The sequence below is a fragment of the Labrus bergylta genome, chromosome 13, assembly GCF_963930695.1.
Source record: "Labrus bergylta chromosome 13, fLabBer1.1, whole genome shotgun sequence".
NCBI lineage: Eukaryota > Metazoa > Chordata > Actinopteri > Labriformes > Labridae > Labrus > Labrus bergylta.
Window position 1 is genome coordinate 9,881,487 of NC_089207.1, and position 14,455 is coordinate 9,895,941.

Below are 14,455 nucleotides of genomic sequence, written 5' to 3' on the forward strand. Positions count from 1 at the left end.
GTCCTTCACTCCAGCATCCCGCCGCCAATTCAAGCAGCAGAATAAGCAGATGCTGGAAAAGATGTGACAACCCCAGCCCCTCCTCAGTCCCCTCTCCATCCACGTCCCACAACACACACAATCCCCCAACACACTGGCCACAGCAGGCCAAGCAGTCACAGTGGAAACTGTAAAGTCCTGATTGATAGAAGTCCTCTTCTTTATATCAGTCGGGACTTTCCATGTTTCCACTGTGTCTGAGTGGGTTTTTCTCCGGGTGCTCCGGTTATTCCCACACATAAATTTGGACTTAATTAAAAGATTTGGCACTCAGGAATAAATTGTGAATTTGCTTTGCCTTGACCCTTGACACATTCTATCTACTGACCTGGTAATGCTGCTTCTGGCTTTTTTTAAATTTATTTTTTATTTTGATTATTAATTTATTTATTTTATTCCACCTTACTTATACATCAGAATATTATTATTAATACTTAATTGTGTATATTTATGTTTATTTTATTTATTTTTCACCAATTGCCTCAACAACTATTCTTTCATTTTAACCGTCTACAGAATATGGCAAGGTAGTGAAAGAGTCTTTATACGTGAGTGACAGTAAGGGGTGGGGGATTGTATTGGGGTTGGATCTCTTTGTGTTAATGTGTGTAATTATCTAAAATTTAAAAAAAATAACTTTGAACTTTGCTTCCGGTGGGTTGTAGAGTGAATTTGCATTTTAGCTAAATATTTAGAAATCGTTGCTAAATATTTACTTTATATTCTATATATTTAGCTTTGATTATAAATATTTACAATCTTAGCTAAATATTTAGAATGTAAACTAAATGTTTAGAAACGTAGCTAAATATTTAGAATCAGGACATGTATTTTTAACATTTATATATAACATTTAAAATTTTGACAAAATATTCAACATTTAGATATAATATTTAACATTTATATTTGCCAATGAAATTATCTTACATTTTTATTCACAAAAGTAAATATGACAAAGTTCACAAATATTTCTCTAAATGTAAATAAAAAATGATGTTTTAGGGCTAAATGTGGAGAAATGTTGTTGTTATTTATCGTGTGCGCAACTTTACAATCGGCACCCCATATGTTACACCATCATGTAAATATTAATGGACGAAGCATGAGTGACGTCAGCCATCTGTTCCTGCAGCGGAGTCCGGAGGCTCATCGGCAGCTGCCACAGCCATGCTGGTCATGCTGTCTCGGCCTAACTTTCAGTCCGTGTCCCTAACAGCACGCAAGCTCAAGTCGCATTGCGCATGATCGCCCACTGCTGTCCAAATTGAATACATTAAAAATATCATTCTTTGCTCTGTGAATTTCAGTTCCCCCTTTCAAACAGTAGCCTATCTAGTGCTTCTGTATTGACGTTGGACAAACTGATGTGTGGTGATTTGTAAAACAAACTAACAAGCTCTGTTGAGTGTTGAGAAAGGTGAGTGTCAGTGCTGTATAAAGCCCCCTCCTTCCTCGTTCTTCGTCTGTCCACGCCAGTGACAGAGAGGAAAATAGAAAAGGGCGTCGGGATAAAAACGGCGTGCCTCCAAGTGCTGCGGCAGTTAGGACACTCCAATCATCAACTTCAAACAAGCAATATATTAAGGCTGGCTTTGATGCCGACGCTAGCTAGCGTCGCATGCTGTCAGGACAGGCTGTTATATGTAATCTTTATGGAGTATAGTGTTTGTGACTTTTTTATTGTTCTTAAACGTTTGTGTTTCGTGTGTGGACCTGTAGAATAAACCAATAAACTACAATCAACTTATTCAAATTGATAAAATAGAAGTAGAACAAAACATTGTATAATTATATCTCGGCCTATTGTAAATCAGTGAAGGGTCATATTGAATGAATATGCTGGGGCGGCCATTTTGTTTACATTCGAATAGAAGAAAATGATTTGACTGATGCCGTGATGTCGTGTTAATAGAATGTTGGGGAAAAAATTAAATCAAAGGCATTCCAAAACTCTGAATCATCAAAGCCATTTAGAATCTTCATTCTACTATAAGTAAACACAAGGACTCACCGACTCAGTACTTAACTGTTCAAGTCTGAGACAACCACAGTTCACAGATCCAATCTGAGATTCAACATTGTTAGAAGACACTTCAGTAAGAACACAAACAGTTCAACAGCTAAGTCACTGTTTCATCTAAGAACAGTAATGGAGCACTACAGATCCCAGAGAAGGGCAGATACGATGGAGATGGGGGCTCTTGAGTTCAGAAACTCAATGCTAGGAGCCAACAGCAAGGGCCGCCAACAGAGCCACAACAGGCAGCATCCTGCTCAGCCAGAATCTCACACTTTCCACCAAAGGAGGGAGGGAGCTTCTTGGCAACACCAGTGGCCCAAACAGGATGGACCCCATCGCCCATCGCATCAAGGACACCCACCCCAACGGCAGGTGGTTGCAGACCTCAAGAATGAGGTACAGGGACTCAACTTTCTTCTAAAACAGGAGAAGGAGCTGAACAAAGCAGGGTCCGACAGAGATATGCTCGGCAAGAACATCATCCAGGAGTCGGAGGAAAGATTGAAGATAGAGCATGATGGGAGACTGGAGAGCAAAAAGGAGATCAGAATTCTCAAAGACGAACTCAAGCAAGTGAATTCCTTATTCTCAATGCAACAGGACATGTCAAATGACTTCACCAAAACTAAGGAGGAGCACATAGGTGTTATTGCAGCACTTAACCAAAAGCTCCAGGACACAGCCTCAAGTGACCCAAAGCTGGACCAAGACCTTAGAGCTGAAAACGAAGCGTTGGTGAAAAGGCTTAAGAACCTGCAGCAAGAAACCTTTAGCAGAGACATTAAAACTGCTAACCAGACACGGGCCTTGAAGAGCCAGCTGGAGGAAATGACAAGTAGATGTCATAAGCTGTCCTTCAAACTGACTGCAAAGGAGGAGGAAAATCAGAACCTGCAGAAGAAGGTGCAGGACCTCCAGAAGGAAATGGAAGAGGTCACACATCAGCATCTGGAGATAGTCACGGGTAAGGTGCTGCTGGTTGACTACCTGACTGAAGAGAAAGAGTCTCTGCAGCAGGAGATGAAGGTCCTCAAAGAAGAGGTCTTTAGCAGGGATACATTAAGTGTACAGCAGCTGGAGAGTTTGAAGAGCAGCTGTCTTGAGCTGTCCTCCAAACTCACAGCTCAAGAGGAGACCAATCAGGCACTGCAGAACATGGTAGAGGACCTCCAAATGCAAGAGGAGGACCAAAGGTTGAGGGCTGATAGCCTTGAGAATGAACTGGAGGTGGTCAGGCTTCAGCATGTGGAGTCAGCCAACAAAGATCTGTTGTTCTCACAGGCTCTCACAGAGGAGAAATCATCCCTACAGGGCTCACAGAACCAGCTGCAAGAACAGACCAGCAGGTGTCTTGAGCTGTCCTCCAAATTGACAGCAGAGGAGGAAACCAATCAGGTGCTGGAGGAGAAAGTGGAGGTGCTTCTAAATGAAATGAGACAACAACCGAGCAAGCAGGAAAAGATCTCTCTGTGGAGGAAGATCAAGAAGTCCTTCACTCCAGCATCCCGCCGCCAATTCAAGCAGCAGAATAAGCAGATGCTGGAAAAGATGTGACAACCCCAGCCCCTCCTCAGTCCCCTCTCCATCCACGTCCCACAACACACACAATCCCCCAACACACTGGCCACAGCAGGCCAAGCAGTCACAGTGGAAACTGTAAAGTCCTGATTGATAGAAGTCCTCTTCTTTATATCAGTCGGGACTTTCCATGTTTCCACTGTGTCTGAGTGGGTTTTTCTCCGGGTGCTCCGGTTATTCCCACACATAAATTTGGACTTAATTAAAAGATTTGGCACTCAGGAATAAATTGTGAATTTGCTTTGCCTTGACCCTTGACACATTCTATCTACTGACCTGGTAATGCTGCTTCTGGCTTTTTTTAAATTTATTTTTTATTTTGATTATTAATTTATTTATTTTATTCCACCTTACTTATACATCAGAATATTATTATTAATACTTAATTGTGTATATTTATGTTTATTTTATTTATTTTTCACCAATTGCCTCAACAACTATTCTTTCATTTTAACCGTCGCCACAGAATATGGCAAGGTAGTGAAAGAGTCTTTATACGTGAGTGACAGTAAGGGGTGGGGGATTGTATTGGGGTTGGATCTCTTTGTGTTAATGTGTGTAATTATCTAAAATTAAAAAAAAATAACTTTGAACTTTGCTTCCGGTGGGTTGTAGAGTGAATTTGCATTTTAGCTAAATATTTAGAAATCGTTGCTAAATATTTACTTTATATTCTATATATTTAGCTTTGATTATAAATATTTACAATCTTAGCTAAATATTTAGAATGTAAACTAAATGTTTAGAAACGTAGCTAAATATTTCGAATCAGGACATGTATTTTTAACATTTATATATAACATTTAACATTTTGATAAAATATTCAACATTTAGATATAATATTTAACATTTATATTTGCCAATGAAATTATCTTACATTTTTATTCACAAAAGTAAATATGACAAAGTTCACAAATATTTCTCTAAATGTAAATAAAAAATGATGTTTTAGGGCTAAATGTGGAGAAATGTTGTTGTTATTTATCGTGTGCGCAACTTTACAATCGGCACCCCATATGTTACACCATCATGTAAATATTAATGGACGAAGCCTGAGTGACGTCAGCCATCTGTTCCTGCAGCGGAGTCCGGAGGCTCATCGGCAGCTGCCACAGCCATGCTGGTCATGCTCTCTCGGCCTAACTTTCAGTCCGTGTCCCTAACAGCACGCAAGCTCAAATCGCATTGCGCATGATCGCCCACTGCTGTCCACATTGAATACATTAAATATATCATTCTTTGCTCTGTGAATTTCAGTTCCCCCTTTCAAACAGTAGCCTATCTAGTGCTTTTGTATGGACGTTGGACAAACTGATGTGTGGTGATTTGTAAAACAAACTAACAAGCTCTGTTGAGTGTTGAGAAAGGTGAGTGTCAGTGCTGTATAAAGCCCCCTCCTTCCTCGTTCTTCGTCTGTCCACGCCAGTGACAGAGAGGAAAATAGAAAAGGGCGTCGGGATAAAAACGGCGTGCCTCCAAGTGCTGCGGCAGTTAGGACACTCCAATCATCAACTTCAAACAAGCAATATATTAAGGCTGGCTTTGATGCCGACGCTAGCTAGCGTCGCATGCTGTCAGGACAGGCTGTTATATGTAATCTTTATGGAGTATAGTGTTTGTGACTTTTTTATTGTTCTTAAACGTTTGTGTTTCGTGTGTGGACCTGTAGAATAAACCAATAAACTACAATCAACTTATTCAAATTGATAAAATAGAAGTAGAACAAAACATTGTATAATTATATCTCAGCCTATTGTAAATCAGTGAAGGGTCATATTGAATGAATATGCTGGGGCGGCCATTTTGTTTACGTTCGAATAGAAGAAAATGATTTGACTGATGCCGTGATGTCGTGTTAATAGAATGTTGGGGAAAAAATTAAATCAAAGGCATTCCAAAACTCTGAATCATCAAAGCCATTTAGAATCTTCATTCTACTATAAGTAAACACAAGGACTCACCGACTCAGTACTTAACTGTTCAAGTCTGAGACAACCACAGTTCACAGATCCAATCTGAGATTCAACATTGTTAGAAGACACTTCAGTAAGAACACAAACAGTTCAACAGCTAAGTCACTGTTTCATCTAAGAACAGTAATGGAGCACTACAGATCCCAGAGAAGGGCAGATACGATGGAGATGGGGGCTCTTGAGTTCAGAAACTCAATGCTAGGAGCCAACAGCAAGGGCCGCCAACAGAGCCACAACAGGCAGCATCCTGCTCAGCCAGAATCTCACACTTTCCACCAAAGGAGGGAGGGAGCTTCTTGGCAACACCAGTGGCCCAAACAGGATGGACCCCATCGCCCATCGCATCAAGGACACCCACCCCAACGGCAGGTGGTTGCAGACCTCAAGAATGAGGTACAGGGACTCAACTTTCTTCTAAAACAGGAGAAGGAGCTGAACAAAGCAGGGTCCGACAGAGATATGCTCGGCAAGAACATCATCCAGGAGTCGGAGGAAAGATTGAAGATAGAGCATGATGGGAGACTGGAGAGCAAAAAGGAGATCAGAATTCTCAAAGACGAACTCAAGCAAGTGAATTCCTTATTCTCAATGCAACAGGACATGTCAAATGACTTCACCAAAACTAAGGAGGAGCACATAGGTGTTATTGCAGCACTTAACCAAAAGCTCCAGGACACAGCCTCAAGTGACCCAAAGCTGGACCAAGACCTTAGAGCTGAAAACGAAGCGTTGGTGAAAAGGCTTAAGAACCTGCAGCAAGAAACCTTTAGCAGAGACATTAAAACTGCTAACCAGACACGGGCCTTGAAGAGCCAGCTGGAGGAAATGACAAGTAGATGTCATAAGCTGTCCTTCAAACTGACTGCAAAGGAGGAGGAAAATCAGAACCTGCAGAAGAAGGTGCAGGACCTCCAGAAGGAAATGGAAGAGGTCACACATCAGCATCTGGAGATAGTCACGGGTAAGGTGCTGCTGGTTGACTACCTGACTGAAGAGAAAGAGTCTCTGCAGCAGGAGATGAAGGTCCTCAAAGAAGAGGTCTTTAGCAGGGATACATTAAGTGTACAGCAGCTGGAGAGTTTGAAGAGCAGCTGTCTTGAGCTGTCCTCCAAACTCACAGCTCAAGAGGAGACCAATCAGGCACTGCAGAACATGGTAGAGGACCTCCAAATGCAAGAGGAGGACCAAAGGTTGAGGGCTGATAGCCTTGAGAATGAACTGGAGGTGGTCAGGCTTCAGCATGTGGAGTCAGCCAACAAAGATCTGTTGTTCTCACAGGCTCTCACAGAGGAGAAATCATCCCTACAGGGCTCACAGAACCAGCTGCAAGAACAGACCAGCAGGTGTCTTGAGCTGTCCTCCAAATTGACAGCAGAGGAGGAAACCAATCAGGTGCTGGAGGAGAAAGTGGAGGTGCTTCTAAATGAAATGAGACAACAACCGAGCAAGCAGGAAAAGATCTCTCTGTGGAGGAAGATCAAGAAGTCCTTCACTCCAGCATCCCGCCGCCAATTCAAGCAGCAGAATAAGCAGATGCTGGAAAAGATGTGACAACCCCAGCCCCTCCTCAGTCCCCTCTCCATCCACGTCCCACAACACACACAATCCCCCAACACACTGGCCACAGCAGGCCAAGCAGTCACAGTGGAAACTGTAAAGTCCTGATTGATAGAAGTCCTCTTCTTTATATCAGTCGGGACTTTCCATGTTTCCACTGTGTCTGAGTGGGTTTTTCTCCGGGTGCTCCGGTTATTCCCACACATAAATTTGGACTTAATTAAAAGATTTGGCACTCAGGAATAAATTGTGAATTTGCTTTGCCTTGACCCTTGACACATTCTATCTACTGACCTGGTAATGCTGCTTCTGGCTTTTTTTAAATTTATTTTTTATTTTGATTATTAATTTATTTATTTTATTCCACCTTACTTATACATCAGAATATTATTATTAATACTTAATTGTGTATATTTATGTTTATTTTATTTATTTTTCACCAATTGCCTCAACAACTATTCTTTCATTTTAACCGTCGCCACAGAATATGGCAAGGTAGTGAAAGAGTCTTTATACGTGAGTGACAGTAAGGGGTGGGGGATTGTATTGGGGTTGGATCTCTTTGTGTTAATGTGTGTAATTATCTAAAATTAAAAAAAAATAACTTTGAACTTTGCTTCCGGTGGGTTGTAGAGTGAATTTGCATTTTAGCTAAATATTTAGAAATCGTTGCTAAATATTTACTTTATATTCTATATATTTAGCTTTGATTATAAATATTTACAATCTTAGCTAAATATTTAGAATGTAAACTAAATGTTTAGAAACGTAGCTAAATATTTCGAATCAGGACATGTATTTTTAACATTTATATATAACATTTAACATTTTGATAAAATATTCAACATTTAGATATAATATTTAACATTTATATTTGCCAATGAAATTATCTTACATTTTTATTCACAAAAGTAAATATGACAAAGTTCACAAATATTTCTCTAAATGTAAATAAAAAATGATGTTTTAGGGCTAAATGTGGAGAAATGTTGTTGTTATTTATCGTGTGCGCAACTTTACAATCGGCACCCCATATGTTACACCATCATGTAAATATTAATGGACGAAGCCTGAGTGACGTCAGCCATCTGTTCCTGCAGCGGAGTCCGGAGGCTCATCGGCAGCTGCCACAGCCATGCTGGTCATGCTCTCTCGGCCTAACTTTCAGTCCGTGTCCCTAACAGCACGCAAGCTCAAATCGCATTGCGCATGATCGCCCACTGCTGTCCACATTGAATACATTAAAAATATCATTCTTTGCTCTGTGAATTTCAGTTCCCCCTTTCAAACAGTAGCCTATCTAGTGCTTCTGTATTGACGTTGGACAAACTGATGTGTGGTGATTTGTAAAACAAACTAACAAGCTCTGTTGAGTGTTGAGAAAGGTGAGTGTCAGTGCTGTATAAAGCCCCCTCCTTCCTCGTTCTTCGTCTGTCCACGCCAGTGACAGAGAGGAAAATAGAAAAGGGCGTCGGGATAAAAACGGCGTGCCTCCAAGTGCTGCGGCAGTTAGGACACTCCAATCATCAACTTCAAACAAGCAATATATTAAGGCTGGCTTTGATGCCGACGCTAGCTAGCGTCGCATGCTGTCAGGACAGGCTGTTATATGTAATCTTTATGGAGTATAGTGTTTGTGACTTTTTTATTGTTCTTAAACGTTTGTGTTTCGTGTGTGGACCTGTAGAATAAACCAATAAACTACAATCAACTTATTCAAATTGATAAAATAAAAGTAGAACAAAACATTGTATAATTATATCTCGGCCTATTGTAAATCAGTGAAGGGTCATATTGAATGAATATGCTGGGGCGGCCATTTTGTTTACATTCGAATAGAAGAAAATGATTTGACTGATGCCGTGATGTCGTGTTAATAGAATGTTGGGGAAAAAATTAAATCAAAGGCATTCCAAAACTCTGAATCATCAAAGCCATTTAGAATCTTCATTCTACTATAAGTAAACACAAGGACTCACCGACTCAGTACTTAACTGTTCAAGTCTGAGACAACCACAGTTCACAGATCCAATCTGAGATTCAACATTGTTAGAAGACACTTCAGTAAGAACACAAACAGTTCAACAGCTAAGTCACTGTTTCATCTAAGAACAGTAATGGAGCACTACAGATCCCAGAGAAGGGCAGATACGATGGAGATGGGGGCTCTTGAGTTCAGAAACTCAATGCTAGGAGCCAACAGCAAGGGCCGCCAACAGAGCCACAACAGGCAGCATCCTGCTCAGCCAGAATCTCACACTTTCCACCAAAGGAGGGAGGGAGCTTCTTGGCAACACCAGTGGCCCAAACAGGATGGACCCCATCGCCCATCGCATCAAGGACACCCACCCCAACGGCAGGTGGTTGCAGACCTCAAGAATGAGGTACAGGGACTCAACTTTCTTCTAAAACAGGAGAAGGAGCTGAACAAAGCAGGGTCCGACAGAGATATGCTCGGCAAGAACATCATCCAGGAGTCGGAGGAAAGATTGAAGATAGAGCATGATGGGAGACTGGAGAGCAAAAAGGAGATCAGAATTCTCAAAGACGAACTCAAGCAAGTGAATTCCTTATTCTCAATGCAACAGGACATGTCAAATGACTTCACCAAAACTAAGGAGGAGCACATAGGTGTTATTGCAGCACTTAACCAAAAGCTCCAGGACACAGCCTCAAGTGACCCAAAGCTGGACCAAGACCTTAGAGCTGAAAACGAAGCGTTGGTGAAAAGGCTTAAGAACCTGCAGCAAGAAACCTTTAGCAGAGACATTAAAACTGCTAACCAGACACGGGCCTTGAAGAGCCAGCTGGAGGAAATGACAAGTAGATGTCATAAGCTGTCCTTCAAACTGACTGCAAAGGAGGAGGAAAATCAGAACCTGCAGAAGAAGGTGCAGGACCTCCAGAAGGAAATGGAAGAGGTCACACATCAGCATCTGGAGATAGTCACGGGTAAGGTGCTGCTGGTTGACTACCTGACTGAAGAGAAAGAGTCTCTGCAGCAGGAGATGAAGGTCCTCAAAGAAGAGGTCTTTAGCAGGGATACATTAAGTGTACAGCAGCTGGAGAGTTTGAAGAGCAGCTGTCTTGAGCTGTCCTCCAAACTCACAGCTCAAGAGGAGACCAATCAGGCACTGCAGAACATGGTAGAGGACCTCCAAATGCAAGAGGAGGACCAAAGGTTGAGGGCTGATAGCCTTGAGAATGAACTGGAGGTGGTCAGGCTTCAGCATGTGGAGTCAGCCAACAAAGATCTGTTGTTCTCACAGGCTCTCACAGAGGAGAAATCATCCCTACAGGGCTCACAGAACCAGCTGCAAGAACAGACCAGCAGGTGTCTTGAGCTGTCCTCCAAATTGACAGCAGAGGAGGAAACCAATCAGGTGCTGGAGGAGAAAGTGGAGGTGCTTCTAAATGAAATGAGACAACAACCGAGCAAGCAGGAAAAGATCTCTCTGTGGAGGAAGATCAAGAAGTCCTTCACTCCAGCATCCCGCCGCCAATTCAAGCAGCAGAATAAGCAGATGCTGGAAAAGATGTGACAACCCCAGCCCCTCCTCAGTCCCCTCTCCATCCACGTCCCACAACACACACAATCCCCCAACACACTGGCCACAGCAGGCCAAGCAGTCACAGTGGAAACTGTAAAGTCCTGATTGATAGAAGTCCTCTTCTTTATATCAGTCGGGACTTTCCATGTTTCCACTGTGTCTGAGTGGGTTTTTCTCCGGGTGCTCCGGTTATTCCCACACATAAATTTGGACTTAATTAAAAGATTTGGCACTCAGGAATAAATTGTGAATTTGCTTTGCCTTGACCCTTGACACATTCTATCTACTGACCTGGTAATGCTGCTTCTGGCTTTTTTTAAATTTATTTTTTATTTTGATTATTAATTTATTTATTTTATTCCACCTTACTTATACATCAGAATATTATTATTAATACTTAATTGTGTATATTTATGTTTATTTTATTTATTTTTCACCAATTGCCTCAACAACTATTCTTTCATTTTAACCGTCGCCACAGAATATGGCAAGGTAGTGAAAGAGTCTTTATACGTGAGTGACAGTAAGGGGTGGGGGATTGTATTGGGGTTGGATCTCTTTGTGTTAATGTGTGTAATTATCTAAAATTAAAAAAAAATAACTTTGAACTTTGCTTCCGGTGGGTTGTAGAGTGAATTTGCATTTTAGCTAAATATTTAGAAATCGTTGCTAAATATTTACTTTATATTCTATATATTTAGCTTTGATTATAAATATTTACAATCTTAGCTAAATATTTAGAATGTAAACTAAATGTTTAGAAACGTAGCTAAATATTTCGAATCAGGACATGTATTTTTAACATTTATATATAACATTTAACATTTTGATAAAATATTCAACATTTAGATATAATATTTAACATTTATATTTGCCAATGAAATTATCTTACATTTTTATTCACAAAAGTAAATATGACAAAGTTCACAAATATTTCTCTAAATGTAAATAAAAAATGATGTTTTAGGGCTAAATGTGGAGAAATGTTGTTGTTATTTATCGTGTGCGCAACTTTACAATCGGCACCCCATATGTTACACCATCATGTAAATATTAATGGACGAAGCCTGAGTGACGTCAGCCATCTGTTCCTGCAGCGGAGTCCGGAGGCTCATCGGCAGCTGCCACAGCCATGCTGGTCATGCTCTCTCGGCCTAACTTTCAGTCCGTGTCCCTAACAGCACGCAAGCTCAAATCGCATTGCGCATGATCGCCCACTGCTGTCCACATTGAATACATTAAATATATCATTCTTTGCTCTGTGAATTTCAGTTCCCCCTTTCAAACAGTAGCCTATCTAGTGCTTTTGTATGGACGTTGGACAAACTGATGTGTGGTGATTTGTAAAACAAACTAACAAGCTCTGTTGAGTGTTGAGAAAGGTGAGTGTCAGTGCTGTATAAAGCCCCCTCCTTCCTCGTTCTTCGTCTGTCCACGCCAGTGACAGAGAGGAAAATAGAAAAGGGCGTCGGGATAAAAACGGCGTGCCTCCAAGTGCTGCGGCAGTTAGGACACTCCAATCATCAACTTCAAACAAGCAATATATTAAGGCTGGCTTTGATGCCGACGCTAGCTAGCGTCGCATGCTGTCAGGACAGGCTGTTATATGTAATCTTTATGGAGTATAGTGTTTGTGACTTTTTTATTGTTCTTAAACGTTTGTGTTTCGTGTGTGGACCTGTAGAATAAACCAATAAACTACAATCAACTTATTCAAATTGATAAAATAGAAGTAGAACAAAACATTGTATAATTATATCTCAGCCTATTGTAAATCAGTGAAGGGTCATATTGAATGAATATGCTGGGGCGGCCATTTTGTTTACGTTCGAATAGAAGAAAATGATTTGACTGATGCCGTGATGTCGTGTTAATAGAATGTTGGGGAAAAAATTAAATCAAAGGCATTCCAAAACTCTGAATCATCAAAGCCATTTAGAATCTTCATTCTACTATAAGTAAACACAAGGACTCACCGACTCAGTACTTAACTGTTCAAGTCTGAGACAACCACAGTTCACAGATCCAATCTGAGATTCAACATTGTTAGAAGACACTTCAGTAAGAACACAAACAGTTCAACAGCTAAGTCACTGTTTCATCTAAGAACAGTAATGGAGCACTACAGATCCCAGAGAAGGGCAGATACGATGGAGATGGGGGCTCTTGAGTTCAGAAACTCAATGCTAGGAGCCAACAGCAAGGGCCGCCAACAGAGCCACAACAGGCAGCATCCTGCTCAGCCAGAATCTCACACTTTCCACCAAAGGAGGGAGGGAGCTTCTTGGCAACACCAGTGGCCCAAACAGGATGGACCCCATCGCCCATCGCATCAAGGACACCCACCCCAACGGCAGGTGGTTGCAGACCTCAAGAATGAGGTACAGGGACTCAACTTTCTTCTAAAACAGGAGAAGGAGCTGAACAAAGCAGGGTCCGACAGAGATATGCTCAGCAAGAACATCATCCAGGAGTCGGAGGAAAGATTAAAGATAGAGCATGATGGGAGACTAGAGAGCAAAAAGGAGATCAGAATTCTCAAAGACGAACTCAAGCAAGTGAATTCCTTATTCTCAATGCAACAGGACATGTCAAATGACTTCACCAAAACCAAGGAGGAGCACATAGGTGTTATTGCAGCACTTAACCAAAAGCTCCAGAACACAGCCTCAAGTGACCCAAAGCTGGACCAAGACCTTAGAGCTGAAAACGAAGCGTTGGTGAAAAGGCTTAAGAACCTGCAGCAAGAAACCTTTAGCAGAGACATTAAAACTGCTAACCAGACACGGGCCTTGAAGAGCCAGCTGGAGGAAATGACAAGTAGATGTCATAAGCTGTCCTTCAAACTGACTGCAAAGGAGGAGGAAAATCAGAACCTGCAGAAGAAGGTGCAGGACCTCCAGAAGGAAATGGAAGAGGTCACACATCAGCATCTGGAGATAGTCACGGGTAAGGTGCTGCTGGTTGACTACCTGACTGAAGAGAAAGAGTCTCTGCAGCAGGAGATGAAGGTCCTCAAAGAAGAGGTCTTTAGCAGGGATACATTAAGTGTACAGCAGCTGGAGAGTTTGAAGAGCAGCTGTCTTGAGCTGTCCTCCAAACTCACAGCTCAAGAGGAGACCAATCAGGCACTGCAGAACATGGTAGAGGACCTCCAAATGCAAGAGGAGGACCAAAGGTTGAGGGCTGATGGCCTTGAGAATGAACTGGAGGTGGTCAGGCTTCAGCATGGGGAGTCAGCCAACAAAGATCTGTTGTTCTCACAGGCTCTCACAGAGGAGAAATCATCCCTACAGGGCTCACAGAACCAGCTGCAAGAACAGACCAGCAGGTGTCTTGAGCTGTCCTCCAAATTGACAGCAGAGGAGGAAACCAATCAGGTGCTGGAGGAGAAAGTGGAGGTGCTTCTAAATGAAATGAGACAACAACCGAGCAAGCAGGAAAAGATCTCTCTGTGGAGGAAGATCAAGAAGTCCTTCACTCCAGCATCCCGCCGCCAATTCAAGCAGCAGAATAAGCAGATGCTGGAAAAGATGTGACAACCCCAGCCCCTCCTCAGTCCCCTCTCCATCCACGTCCCACAACACACACAATCCCCCAACACACTGGCCACAGCAGGCCAAGCAGTCACAGTGGAAACTGTAAAGTCCTGATTGATAGAAGTCCTCTTCTTTATATCAGTCGGGACTTTCCATGTTTCCACTGTGTCTGAGTGGGTTTTTCTCCGGGTGCTCCGG